A 15,527-nucleotide genomic window follows, 5' to 3' on the forward strand; every position below is an offset into this window, starting at 1 on the left:
GTAATAATATGTTGTCTCCTTGCAAAAAGCAAGAGTGAAATCTCGCAGTGGCCAACATATTTAGTGGACCTTCTTATGATTCTCGGGGACCTTCTTATAATTAGTTGGACTTTTTTTTTTTTTATAATTTTTTTCAACTATAAGGGTGTAATATTTCGATATGTTTAAATGTATATTGAGATTTGCCCAAGGTAAAATAAGTCAATGTGCTTCCATAAACTCTTCTAAATACTATCAAAGCTAAAATAAAGATTCATGCATTTCATAAAAATACTACATAAAATTAAGCTCAACTACTGAGTTTTTTAAATTTTTTTGAGCAATAACGAGGAAATGGAATTACAAAGTCATCATCCCCTGGATCTGAATAATCTGATAACTCTGAATCTGATTGCAAGTCTATATCATCAGTTATGGCTTGAACAACTTCAGTAGGATCCTTATTCATCTTCTTTGCAATGGAAATGATCTCATTCATGCAACATCTTACATATAGTTGACGGTATTCAAATAAAACCACAATAAGTCTAATCATATTCTAAGTACTTCTATAATAAGTCAAAACTTCAGTAAACATATAAATTAAATACCCAAAATCATATCAGAGTTCAACACTTTCAAAAATCAACTAAATAGTTAAATTTCCAAAAAACAATCCTACGGCTAAATGTCAATCCATTTGTTGAAAATTAAAATACAGCCGTTAAAGAGTATAAATGTGCTTAACCACATATATCATATCTCACGTGCTTGGGTCTTTATATAATCCTTCAATTTATTATTTTCATCTAAAAGCAATCGTGAAGCGATAGTTGCACGTAACTTGTCAATGTTTACTTATACATTAAACAAGGTAATTTCTTTTCATGAGAATAGGACAGGGAAATGAACTTCATACATGAATACATATAAATATACAATTTTTCACTTCACCTTCTCTTTTGGGTGATTGAGTGAACCATCCCATTTCTCTATGAACTCCAACATGAAAGCACCACAACTACCACTGAATAGAAGATTGTTTAGGTATAATTCAATTATAATTGTGAACATAATTAATACACCAAACCAGGAACATTAAGCGATAAAATTACCTATCGGGATGTTGAGGTACGTTACCTAAAAATGCACAGTATATAAAATGATTAAAGTAGAAAATCCAGTAAAGAGTCTTCAACCTGTATATTTTACCGTCCTAATTTAACAGTAAATGAATACTTAATCATAAAAATGAGCTCATAAGTAATAAGCATTTATCAAATCTTTTGACATATTGTTAAGAGTAGGCTTATCATGCGAACATCGCTTCATTAAATCCAACATATCTATGCGACTATTGCAGATTTTGAAAGACATAGAAGCACCAATGTTTCTCATTTACAAGTATTGGAAAGAAAAGTTGCATATTTAAAAATATAAAAATTTAATTATTTTTACAATAATATTTTTATGATAAATAGATAATAAATGGTTATGTTTCCAAGCGATAAATATTACCATATTAAATTGGTGAACTATGTTGTCATTGACCTTTTATTATCCTTTTAGTCTAGTTCCATACTGCTTGTATTTTGGCCTTCCTATCAACCACTTTTGAAGCTATCTTGGAAATCTCAATTTGAAAATGCATAATTGATAACCTAATATGTGTGAAACAAAAACTCATTATAGATAGAAGAATTTGTTACCCCAATTCAAGGCTGAAAGTAAAACTTGGATCATCTACGCCTTTGTTTTAATTGGAGCATTTGGCGATAGATGTTAACCACCTAGAATAAGCACATTTAAACCATAAATGCATGTGTGTGATTGTTTTGAAAAATTAATGAACTTTAAGTGAACATACCACATTTGATATCCAATTATTAAAAGAGATTGTTCTCATATCTTTTCTTGTGAGGTAAAAATCATTTATGTCCATTAGGATTTCATTATAATTAAATAATAATATATTAAGGTTTGAGCATATAAAGTAAGTAAATATACAACAAATAAATAATTATTTATATAATTTCTCACTAATGAATTATGTTCTCGTTCATGGCATATGTGAGGACCATCTTTGTTATTATACTAATGGCATACAATCGGTTGACCTTTATTTCAATCCAAGGTGATCTCATATGGCATCCAGGCTTTATAACACTCAATAAGGGGATGCTTATTGCTTCTTGCACGTCACCTTCCTCTTCCATTGCTGTGGAGGTTTCCGCTTCCTCCTCAATTGGTGTGAGGCCTTCCTCCTCTATGGGATCGTGTTTTGCAAAAGATTGCTAAGGTGAGTTTGCTTGTCATATGGGGGTTTCGTATTCCTCCTTCACTGGTATGAGGGTTTTGTCTTCCTCTTCCATCGGAAGGTGTTGTGCAAATAATTGAGAAGGTGGGTTAGGTTATCGTGTGGATGAACTAGGTTTTGTAGCGAGGCTTTGTGAGGATCTCGACTCCCTACCTTGGCCTACATTGTGTCGTTGCTTCCATTTTTTAAACACTGTAATAATTTCATATGACAACTCCTAACAATTTTTAAAAAAGTTTTATAAATATATATCAGTTAATATATAAATGTAACTGTAGATTTATAAGTAATTGTGAATATACAAATTTAACCGTATAGTTAGAACTAATCATAAAAAGCCATGATTGACATGATTACTTTATAATCGGCATATTTAGATGTATGAGTTGCAAACTTTACCTCACTACAGCCGAAACCATTATATTTACATTTCTCCAAATTCAACCTGTCGCTAATTAATTTGTTGGTCCATCCATGTAGTCATAAAATCTCAGCCATTGGTTTTGGGCTGTTGACATCCACACGATGTACGTAGAAAACTACAACATATAAGCCATAATGATAATGACATTATAGCTATTTGAAATAAAATGATAGACACATTACAAATATTATATCTTAAAACATACCATGAGAAAGAACAAACATCCATGTATGTATTTACAACATTCTCTTCCTTCTTTTCCTTTATAGGACGCAATGCCTTTTCTCAACCAATCTAAAACAAACTTCCCCTAATTGTATGATTTAATAGCATCTACAATGTCTACCGCCCCAACAACTTTTTGCTTGTCTCATTTTTCGATATGGGTGATAGAAGTGATCTGCAAGTGAAAAGGACAAAAGCCCTTTTGAACTCACCCCCAACAGGAACAACGTCCAATTGATGCGCTAAGTTTTTCACTTATATTGCACCATTCTTTACAAAATTACCATTTTCTAACCAATTCACATTTTATACAATATAGTTTGGCACATCTTCTCCTTTTCCCGAGGGTAGGCCAAGCACCTCTTCAACGTCACTTGGTGTAACAAGAATCTGATTGCCACATTCAAGGGTGAGATGGGATGTTCTAGGATCAAAGTGTTATACCAACCATGAGCACAATTTGCACTTCAAATTGGTACACTAAATGTCTAAAAGAGACCTAAACCCAATCTTTTGTATGATCACCTTTTTTACCTCACTTAAATTGCATGTCGCTTCCTTGAATCTACCTGGAGAACACCAGGTATTCAACATCTACAAATAAATTACTAACAAAAACACATTAGATAGAAGAGTTGAAAACATGACACAAATTACCAATTATGAATACCTAGTTGAACTTTATAGATTGATTTTTTTTTTTGAAAACTCTATAAACGGTTTCAAATGCACTTATGGTGGAGGAATGAGTGAATTTAAATTTCTATATCTAGATATAAATAGTTGACATCAAAAGTGTAAGTTTATGAAGTTCCCATAGCCAGAGTCAATTATTTTAATTTTTTTATGCATGATATCTGACTACAATACAAATTTTTTAGATATTAGGGACGGATTATTAAGAACGGGTTTTAAAAGCCATCTCAAAATTTATCCATTTAGAGGGGGTATGCTACAACAAGGAAGGATAGAACACATATATGGACAAATTTTAATTAAATAAAATAAGGAGTACAAAGAATTGTTGATTAAGATCTGGTGGAATGCAATACAAGCTTTGGTGGTTTTTATATATGTCTTAGGTAAGTGCATGCAAATTGGAGTAAGTGTCTTGCTATCATGTTGCTACCTACCTTCCACTACTAAAGTCTTCAAAATCACATAACAGGTTTATAAATTAACTGATAGTATGGCTCCAATTTAAGGTGCAAAATTGATGAAACATCACATAACAGACCCTAGGTAATCAGATCGTAGACTAAGAGTTTGTGCACAACAAGAATGTCTATTAGTGGCTGCTACGCAGTAAAAATTTCAAAAGTGTGAAGTATGCATGTTAAAGGCATATATATACATCCAATAAGCATATCATTTATTTTAAATTTCAAATTTACTATACAATTACACATAAGAACAGTTTAATTCTTATATGGCTGCTCCAAATGAATGATCTTCCCAAGCTAGAGTGCTATTTTAAAATCACCATGTTATACTAAGATATGGAAGCTTAACTGATAAGCGCCAAATTGTAATGGCCTGGTCATTTTTCTTCCTTTCCTTTTCTCAGATTTTCACGGATATATTTTTTTCATTGATCTTTTCCTTTCTGAGTTCGGTTTCTCGTCACTTAGTGTCATCTTGAGTCCTCGGGAATGGTTTTCGATACTTTTTCCTTTGGTTTGACGACTTTCTTTGAGAACCGAGTCATTTTCACGTTTTCACTTTTGTGACACTATTCACTTCTCGTCTTTTTCTCGGTTGTCACTTTGTTGGAATAACCTTATTTTTCGTGTTCGGATTTGATTCCGGTTTTGCATGCATCCACGATATTTAAATTCCATGCTATGTGTATTTTTACTTTTGTAGAAAAGTATGCTAGTTGTGGTCTTTCTTCCTTAGGGGTGTGGATGCACACTTCTTTGTAATTTCTCTTTCTTTTGGGGTCATTTGTGTAATTACTGTAAAGTAATTATTTTTCGTCTTAGGGACCATTTTGTAATTTAATTTGGAAGATATTTTCAAAAAGGACCTTTTTGTAATTTCCAAAAAGTGTGACAAGTGTCACACTCTCATTGATCCACTTGTTGACATTTATGTGGAAACACTTTGAGGTCTTAGATAAGGACATGTGGATGGTGGAGATTCAACCACTTGTTGAACTAAGTTAGGTGCACTTGTTGGCTTGGATGGTTGACAAGTGTAGGCTTAGGATGAAGCCTATAATGAATGCTTGGATGAGTGACAAGTGTATGCTCCAAATTAAGTCTTGCAATTGTTTTTGGGTCACTTTGGGATTATGTTGTTAAAGAAGGGTTTTTGTGCAATTGACCATAGATGTGTGTATTAACCATTGTGTAGGATCACATAGTGAGTGGAGGATTTCTATTTCCTCCACTCATACTTTTTTCACATTATGTCATTTCTTTTTCACCACAAACCCTAGCCTCCATGGATGGAGCTTGAAACCTTAGGCTTTGACCTTGATTTTTGATGTCCTTCCACTCACCTTAGACCTTGAAGCTTGGAACACTTTTTGTTCCCCTCATCCTCCTCTACATAACCCTAGAAGGGTTTACCATTTTGTGTTGATTTGCCTTGGATTCTAGAGAGACTCTTCTCTAGTGAGGTAGAGGGTGCTATAATTTATCTTTCCAAGTGATTTTACTTGCTTTTGTATGAAATACAAGTTTTATGTATGCCTCTTGTTAATTTTAGAAATTAATGATGTATCATAGGTTGCATATAACTCATTTTAGACTTGATATATGGCATGGCCATGACTTGATCTTTGTTGTATGTTAATTTGGGGTGATTTAAATGAGTTCTCAAATCTAGAATTAAATGAATTTAATTTGATTTAAATTCTAGTAAATTGTGTTTTGCTTGTATTCCATTTTAGACTTGAGATATGGTATGACCATGACTTGTTGCTTGCCATATATTAAATTGGGATCATTTGAACAACTTTTGAAAATCTAGAGATTTAATTGATTTAAATTAATTAAATTCTATTTGATGATATCTTGCTCATTTTACACTTTTGAGTTGATATATGTAATGAGTATGCTATGTTGTTTAACATATATTATTTAGAGGTTATTTGAATTTGAATTGAAATTAAGAGAATTTGATTATTTTGTTTAATTAAATTCTATTTAGTGGCTCTATGGTTCTATTTGTGTTTTAGAAGTTATTTCTATATTCAAATCATGGACTTGGACTTGTTGTGTATTCACTTGGTTGTTTTTTTTGAGCAATTGATAACATTGTTATTATAACTAGATTCATGAGAACATATTTTCTTTATGGAATATATTGTTGCCTTGTGTAATGTATTGCACACTTTGTATTTGACATTATATATGCCATTTTAGAATTAAAACTCTAAGGCATGGATTGTGTGGTTTCAACCTACTTATGCATGAAAGGTGATTTCGTGTATTATATAAATTATGTATAAGTTGTGAACTTATTTAGTTTATTTTGGAATCTTGGGACATTGTTACAAGTGATATGGCTAGAGTTTGGCTCTAGTGCGGGAGGTATGAGTTCTCCCCAATTAAGATACGCACTAGGGTGGTCTTCCCAGCGAGTTAATGCCCGGAATAACCGTAATGTTCTTGGTTCATTTTGAGACGTGATGTCCAAGTCTTCCATTATTTGATTTCGCTTTCAATTCCAAGTTGACAATCATGTTTAATTGTGACTTGTGGTTTTGGTTATTGGCGAATTGATGTTGTTAAGTACATCTATGCTAAATTGTTATATTTAGTTATTTTTCGCACTTTTAGATTTCAAGTCGATGGCTTTGAGAATCTATGTCTTGAACGTTGTGTTAGAAATTCTAATTATGTTAAATTGTTATATTTAGTTGTTTTCGTATTTTAGATTTCAAGTTGATAACCTTGAGAATCTATATCTTGTAGCTTCGTATAACATGTTCTTATGTTGTTTGGAATCACATGCATGATGTGATTTATGTTAGAAATGTTCAAATGTAACTTAGGAATGATCCTATAGATTCATTTGGAACATAGATGTTATATGGCATGACCCACTTTTGTCGTTTTCGTATTTTAGATTTCAAGTTGATAACTTTGAAAATCTATATCTTGTTGCTTTGTATCACATGTCTTTATGTTGTTTGGAATTGCATGAAGGATGTGAATTATGCTAGAAATGAGCTAAGGTAGCTTAAGATGCTCCTTGAGTCTAACCTTTGACATAGACGTTAGGTGGCATGACCCTTTTGAATTGTTTCATGTTAGTCTAAAAATCTGTAAGAAATCGAGTCTATGCATGCTCATTCTCTACGAGTAAACTTGTTTACTCACCCCGAAGTTACTGGGGGATTTGTTTAGGTACGAAAACTTGATTCGTGATGTTCATCATTGCTTGGATGATTGTGGACTTGAAGGCTTTAGTTCTTGTAAAGGGCGGCTTGAAATGCCATTTGCAGCCTTATATGTCAAAATGTGTATATTTGATTCCATATATGTAATGTGTACATGAGTACACTCTTTACAATGTATTTAACATGTATGAGATGAGGCCGGAGGCCAATGACATGTATTTTGTATCCTATGTAATTTTTGACTTCTTGAAATACTATGAAAATATTGAAAATTGCCAAGTTATTGTTTCACCATGTTTGCATCGGGTGTGGGAATTCCATTTTCATTCTTTCATAGGGTCTTACTAATTATGTATGAAGTGTGGCCAAGGGCGAAACGGTCATTTGAAGTCATTTGTTGATTTTGGTTTTCAAAGTTTCCATTTGAAGTTCATTTTTGCCTTTTTTGGCCGTCGGGGGGTCGGATTTTGATTCGGCCATTTCCGGGAGCTGCGAACCATTCCCATGCGCTCAAAATTACTATTTACGTTTGCGTGAATGATCGTTTTCATGAAAACCCCTTTCGTTTGTGTTTTGAGCCTCCTATGGACTCATTTCACCATTTTGTTGAAAAATTCAGCTTAAGGGTATTTTGGGAAATAAATTCTGTTCTTGACTCCGTCACATAGAAAATGTGATTTTAGGGGGAGTTTCTTCATGACATTTTTCTGAAAAATGTCATTTGACCTCAAAAACCGTGTCAAACTCATTTTTCTGTTAAAACACTGTTTCTGCTGCATTTTGGGTGTTCTGTTCAAGTTGAACCGGTTCAACTATTTTTGACCCGGTTCAAGGTGTCATTTTGGTTCAGCTTGGGTGTACTGCCAATGTTGAACCGGTTCAAGAATGTTAAACCGGTTCAAGTCTTCCAGAGTTTTCAATTTTCAACTTCCAACTTCAAACTGATGTAACTTCTTCGTTTTAACTCCGAATTAGTCCGTTCTTGAGTCTAAACTGACCGCGTCGAAATAAAATTTCCAATGGTATAAATTTAAGTTTTAGATTATTTTCTTAGCTCATAATATCCTCACTTTAGTGAGAGGGTGTCGGATTTGGTTCGAACAGGGATAGGGTTCTTCTGGGATTTCATTTCCTTTGGCCTTGAGACTTCATGTGAAGTTACCGAATGATGTTTTTGGATGTTTTTGATCTCATTTGACTTGTTGGGATTCAAATGCCTTCCTCTTAGGGTTAAATGACCATTTTACCCTTGGTCCTTCTTTTGGTAGGGTTTTGATACCCTTGTCTTCATTTTGCTTCCGCTAAGTCTCGAAATTTCTTGAAGGGCTATTCTTGTGTCTTAGGGATGATGTATATCTCTAAGGACTTGGTTTTGTTTTGCTTTCGCATTTTGGATTCGCTTCGGGTCATCACAGGACACATTGGGTTGAAAAATCCAGGGTCGTCACACGAATATTGCATCTCCAAGCACCCTTATTTGCATTAGTTAAGTCTATTAGTTGATCATAATGTATAGTTTAGCTTTATTTGTTTATTTTCTTCTACTTTCAGGTTGGTTCCCCCGAATAAGGTTTAAGGAACGGTTTTGACAAACTCTTGAAGAATCAAAGTATGCCATTGCTGGGGACCGTCTTTTGGGCCAAGCTTCTTGAGTCATCATATGTGTGAAGTTTGTGGCATAGTGCTCAGATTGAAGATCGCATCGACAGACCAATCTTAAGTGGTTCAAGAAAGGAGCTGAATGTATGGAAGGCAAGCAACCGCGGGCGCCCGCCAAAAGGGCCAGTAGCCTCTTGTCATCCACGGGGCCCCACAGTGTCTCACGGGCCCCCGCCGCAAGCTCCGTGATGAGCGTTGAAAAGTGCATATTTAAACCCCTTAAACTTAGGCATTCTAGTACCCTTATCTATCTTATTTTACCGTCTTAGATTGATTTCGTGTTATTTTCATTTTCGGGCAGTTATCTCGAAAATAAGTTAACTCAGCCAAATAAGAGCAGAAATGAAGCAATTCTGGGATGAATCAAAGAAAGAAGCCAAGTGGAAGTAAAAGGAAGAAAAATGTAGAAATCAACATCTTCGATCGATCTCAGATCAAAGTTCGATCAATCCAACATGATCGATCTCAGCACTTCAAGATGGATTAGAGCCATGATGACATTTTCAGAGATCTTAAAAGTTCGATCGATCCAACATCATTCTTCGATCGATCGAACTACCTTATCCTTATCCAAATGATTGATCTTATCCAGTTATACCACCCTAACAACCACTTTTGTCCTTTTCCCAAAAATATCTTCGAAATATCTCAGATTTGTTTTTATCCAAAAACGCTGCCATTGAGGATCGATTTGTGATACCCCTGAATTTCTGAATGCGGGTTGGCCAGGCCCACGCCCGAATACCCGAGGATATCAAAACAAATTGATAATAAACGAACACAGAGTACAAAAGAATAAAGAAGAATAAATAAAATGCTGACAAGAAACTAAAATGATAATCTAATAATAAACCTCATATTATATTTCCATTAATTAATAAACTCTTCTGATACAACTGATCCTCCAAAATACAACTCGGGAATCCATACTGTGTGGACCCCTAGAAAATCAAACTAAACAAATGACAGTAATCTAAAACAGGAAACTGAATCATAAAGGAACTCTTATGTAGCATTGGAAGAATGAAGTAGACTGATCCTCGCTCAGCACGAACAACCTCTACTCGTGACGAACACCTGAAAAATAGTGGTGGGTCAGGCCCACAAACAAGTTCTACTCTACTACAGTCCAAGCAGAGATCCGATACACGTATACATCCTAGTCAATCCAACAGTAACTAGTAGTCCGTATATATATATACACACACTAAAGGAACCTCACTAGACTATAGGGTTGTCTCAACCTGAATAGTAGGCAACATGCAAAACGCACATATAGTGGGCATTAGTACTTAGACCTACCAGGGTACACAACTACACTATATCTAGCTACATATCCCTGGTGATATACGCGCCCTAACCATTAATCCTGAGATTTAAGCTCATATCATGGTACCATACTTATATATATATAATCTAGTAACCATCCTATCCAGTATAAATTAATCCTCCATAAGTCATTCAACTTGTTCAGCTGACCTGACTTGAATATAAGTAGGACTTAACATTTTAGTTAATCCATTCCCTTATATAATAAATCAATCCTCCATAAGTCATTCAACTTGTTCAGCTGACCTGACTTAAATATAAATAGGACTTCACATTTTAGTTAATCCATTCCCTTATATAAAATAGGTAGGATTTAACTGATAAGTTAATCCATCCCTAGAATGCCACCGTCCCATACCGGTGCATTAAATCATACAATCCAACAATTGATGTAACAATTAAGGAAATACATCAAACATTCCATAAATAACTATGATAAATATGATATCAAGTTATCACATAATAGGAATGACTTATTATTTCTTTAAACTTCCTATATCATATGTCCTACACAAACTGAATCTTATACATGATGATATTTTATTATACCGTTAAATAAGGATTTTTTATATCTAATTCATCCTACACATTTAATCTCAATTGCTAAAATATTTTAAAAGATTAAATCCATTCGTTTGTTTAAAACATTCAAATAGCAAGCATCATTATGATTGAGTCTATTTAAATTTATTAAAACTCAAACCTAGTCCCTATTTAATGTTCAGGAATCCTAGGCATGTTTTTACGTTCCATCATTCCACAGATATGAAAAATACGTAATTTAAACATGTAAAAATTCACATAAGAAATCAAATCAAAATCATGCATTTTATCAATTCATAACACAAGAACAGATATGAACCAATTTCATAAAACCTATGTTCTAATCCAATTAAACATGCATAATTATTTAATTTTATGTGTTTAATAAATCCTGAAATTTCCTAGGCATATACAGAAACACGAATCAAAGGGAAAGAGATAGAAGAAGAGCTTGCCTTAAACTTTCGGATCAAAAGTTAAACTTCTTCTTCCTTGATCTTCTCTCTACAGGGTTTTTCTCCTCATTCCTTCATTTTCCTCATTCCCTCTCTAACACTATCTCTCCAGTATATATCACGTGAATATTCCTAACCCCCTTTTACAACCTATAGCTATATATTTATAGGCTAAATAAAATAACCCTAACTCTTTTCCCAATCCAAGTCAACTAAAAAAAAAATAAAAATAAAAATATTAAAAAGGGAAGCAAAATATGTTACGTATATAATTTATGTATATGTTTATTAAATAAATAAATTATACACATTCCATTATTTATTAATGGATTATTCAATAATAAATAAGTTACCATAATATTATAAAATAACTTAAAAGATAACACGTATCAAATCTATGTATATTTTTATTATTTAAATAAATATATACATCAGATTAAATATTACTATCCAAATTACCATAAAAGTAATTAATAAATTACTTTCTCTTATATATATATATATTAAAAAGGTAAGTAAAATATGTTACGTATATAATTTATGTATATATTTATTAAATAAATAAATTATACACATTCCATTATTTATTAATGGATTATTCAATAATACTTAAGTTACCATAATATTATAAAGTAACTTAAAACATAACACGTATCAAATCTATGTATATTTTTATTATTTAAATATAAAACATATACATCAGATTAAATATTACTACCCAAGTTACTATAAAAATAATTAATAAATTACTTTCCTTTTTATACATGTATATAATATATATCTATATATACACATACATTATTCATGGATAATAATTCATACATATCCAACCTCCTATCCAAGTAGTCCATGGGACTCAATTGGTTGGCCCATTACTACTAACCATAATCATAAAAGAAAAATAAAATAAAATAATAAAAGAAAAGAAAATATTTAATTTACAATTAATCAAAACACCATTTAAGCACATAATCTAATTAAACAATTAACACATAGACAAATACAAATAATACATAGACACATAATCAAATAATCAAGTAATACCTAATTCAATTAAACACATAAGCAATTAGTTAAATAATTAATTAAATAATTAAAAAATACAATTAAAATAAATAAATAAATACCGAGACTATCCTTTTAAAATTAGGGGTATTACACGATCCAACTTCAGTTCGATAGATCTCAGCCATGTTCGATCGATCCAAGTCCAAGGTTCGATCAATCGAACTTCCTCCAGTGCGAAAAAGTTAAATTTCAAGCTCATTGAAAGCTGTCCTTATCCAATCATTGGGGCATATTTTTGTGCACGACCCCAGTTCATTTTGTGTGTTATTTGACCTACCTATAAAAGGATAAGGATTACTTTTTACATCATATCACATCATATCATATCATACCTTGTAGAACTCTTGGAGAGGAAGCTTAGAGGAGGAGGAGGCTAGAGACACCATTGGAGACTCTTCATCAACCAAGGAGCAAATCTTTACCATGGAGTTAGCCCTTGAGGGTTAGAGAAGCACTACCATGAGTGGCTAGACATCCTCTTGGGGCTAGAGTTAGCCCCAAGCATGCTTTCTACATCTTGATTTTGTGTATTATTGAGGGATTAGTGTTGTAATACATGTTTTGACACTTATATATATATAGATCTTGTTTATTCAATGATTTATGTGGTTTAATGCTTCCAATTGATCATTTCATTCTATCCATATGTCTATGTATGCTAGAATAGATGTTCATGTATTTGTTTCTATTTCTTGTATTATTGATGCATGTCTATGTATATTAATGCCATAGATCTAGAGATTGTCAAAATATTGTGCTTAATGGAATGCTCTTGTAATTTTCTAGATGGTTCATGCTCATTTCTTGATGGATTGTGCCTCTCCCTTAGCTTAATTAGTTTAATTTCATGTCATTAGCTTAATTGTAGTGTAGTGGTAGCATAGTTGTTAGATGGGAGGACAATCCATGCTTGTTGTTTGATGTTCTATACTTTTGAATGCAAGTAGCATATGTCTCTAACCTTGTGGTGTATTTGGCTTGTGAGCTTAATGAAATGATTAATGACTTGCTAGATATATTGTGCTTTTCACATGCTATTTAGACAATATATACTTAATTGTTAGATATATTATGCTTTTCACATGTTGCTTAGACAATATATACTTAATTGGTCACCCTTGCTAATTGAATTAACCAACACACACACACATCAATATTGCAACACATATTTCCCTCATTAGTCACTTGTTAAGGGTGTAGAAAAGTATTATTTGGTGGTGACCTCTAAACCCCAAGATCTCTCTCTCTCTTACTTATTCTTTATTACACTTAATTATTTAGTTTAATTTGCTCTCTAGTTTAATCAACCAACCAACTATTTGTTTGATCACTCGACCTACTAACCCTAATTGTGATTCCACAATCAAATTCGACTCCAATCCCTTGGGACGATCCCTACTCACCCTAACTATATTTTTAGTGAAGGTGGTAGTGGCTTTTATAAATTTAAAACTTGGCCCTCGCCTTAATGCACACTTCTTAAGCTTATGGTGTAGCGACGATACCATCAGTTTTTGGCGTCGTTGCCAGGGATTAGGCAACGTCGCATTTGTGGAATCAATTAGGAATTAGTACTCTTTTGATCGTGACTTTACTTTGTTTTTATTTTTCTTTTGATTACTTATTGTGTTTGTTCATCTTCGACAAGGAGAATTGAGCTAGGAAGTAAGCAAAGGAGCATTCAAGCAAAGGATCTAAGCAAGCAAGGAAAAATGCTAAAAATTTTAAAAAATTGCTAAGCTAAGCATAAATTTGGAGTTGAAGTGCTAAAGAACTTTTGTGAGACTTTCTTTACTCAATCCCTTAGTTAAATCGTCGGCCCGCGTGGAGGCTTGTTTTTAATTTATTAGATACATCGTGAGCCCGCGTGGAGGCATTCTTAATTGTTCTTTGCATCATTGCTGTTAAAGCATAGGAGTATGGGTTAATTGTTTGTGGAGGAAGTTTTGTTGATTTGTTGTGAAGTCAAAGTGCTTGTTCATTCATTGTATTTGTGTGTTTTATATTGTGTATGCATGGTTGTAGATCACTAAGACCAATTCTTGTCCCTCTTGATTTGCATCTTGAATCCGTAGTTAGAAATCCTAGGGGAAGAGGAAGTTCTAGTTCTACCCAATCCATTACATCAATGGAAGGCCATAATGAAGAGCATGTAGAGGACCTTGGTCACATAGACCAACAAGTTATCCTCCATCCAAATGTGCATCATGAGAACATTCAAGTGCCATTAAACATGCCAAGGCCATTCATTCATCAACCACAACAACAACAAGGCCAAGTTCCATTTGGAATGCCAAGGCCAATGTATGCTCCACAACCTCCCATCATTCAAGGAAATCAAAATCAAGGTGCCCATGTTGCACCTCAAATTGCTAATCCTCCACTTCCTTTAAGAGATCACTATGTGCCTAATGAATATAATGCACCCACATGCATTCAATTGCCACCATTTAGAGCACATCACTATGACATTAAGCCACAAACCATTCAAATGCTTCCTAACTATCATGGACTTCCAAGTGAAGAACCTTACAAGCATTTGGATGAGTTTCTAGAAGTATGTTCCACCGTAAAATATATGGACATGCCGGAAGAGGTTTTAAGACTCAAACTTTTTTCATTCACCTTAAAAGACAAGGCAAAGTATTGGTTTAACAATCTTAAGCCTTTTTCAATCACTTCTTGGGCAGAAATGCAACAAGAATTCTTGAAAAAGTACTATCCGGTTTCTAAGACCAATGCCATGAGAACCTCAATTCGGGAATTTTCATATGGGGATGGAGAAACATTTCATGAGGCATGGGAACGCTTTAATGAATTGCTTAGGAAGTGTCCACATCATGACATGCCTAAATGGCAATTAGTTCAATATTTCTTTGAGAGCTTATCGGACAATTACAAAGGCATGGTTGATGCTTCCATGGGTGGCTCATACATTAATAGGCATGAGGATGACGTGTGGCGTCTTTATGAGAGCATGAGTGAAACTTATTTGCATAGAACATTATCATCCAAGGATGGTAGAAATGCACAAGGTAGGAAGAGTGTTGGCTTACATCAAGTCGACCATTCAAATGAAATAGCCGTCGAAATGAAGTCTTTATCTCAAAGGTTTGATCAATTTTTTATTAACCAAAACTCGGCGAACCAAGTATCTTCCTTCCCTAACCATTC

At 33.5% G+C, this 15,527-nt stretch overlaps 1 pseudogene; it reads right to left on the reverse strand.

The window, feature by feature from the left end:
• Positions 1-15,101: 15,101 nt before the first annotated feature.
• LOC132298021 (small nucleolar RNA R71) lies at positions 15,102-15,200 on the reverse strand (annotated as a pseudogene).
• Between the last annotated feature and the right edge of the window lie 327 nt (positions 15,201-15,527).

This window comes from Cornus florida, unplaced genomic scaffold (genome assembly GCF_030987335.1).
Source record: "Cornus florida cultivar Cherokee Brave unplaced genomic scaffold, ASM3098733v1 CherokeeBrave_3.0.0_Hap2_Chr02, whole genome shotgun sequence".
In the NCBI taxonomy this organism is placed as follows: domain Eukaryota; kingdom Viridiplantae; phylum Streptophyta; class Magnoliopsida; order Cornales; family Cornaceae; genus Cornus; species Cornus florida.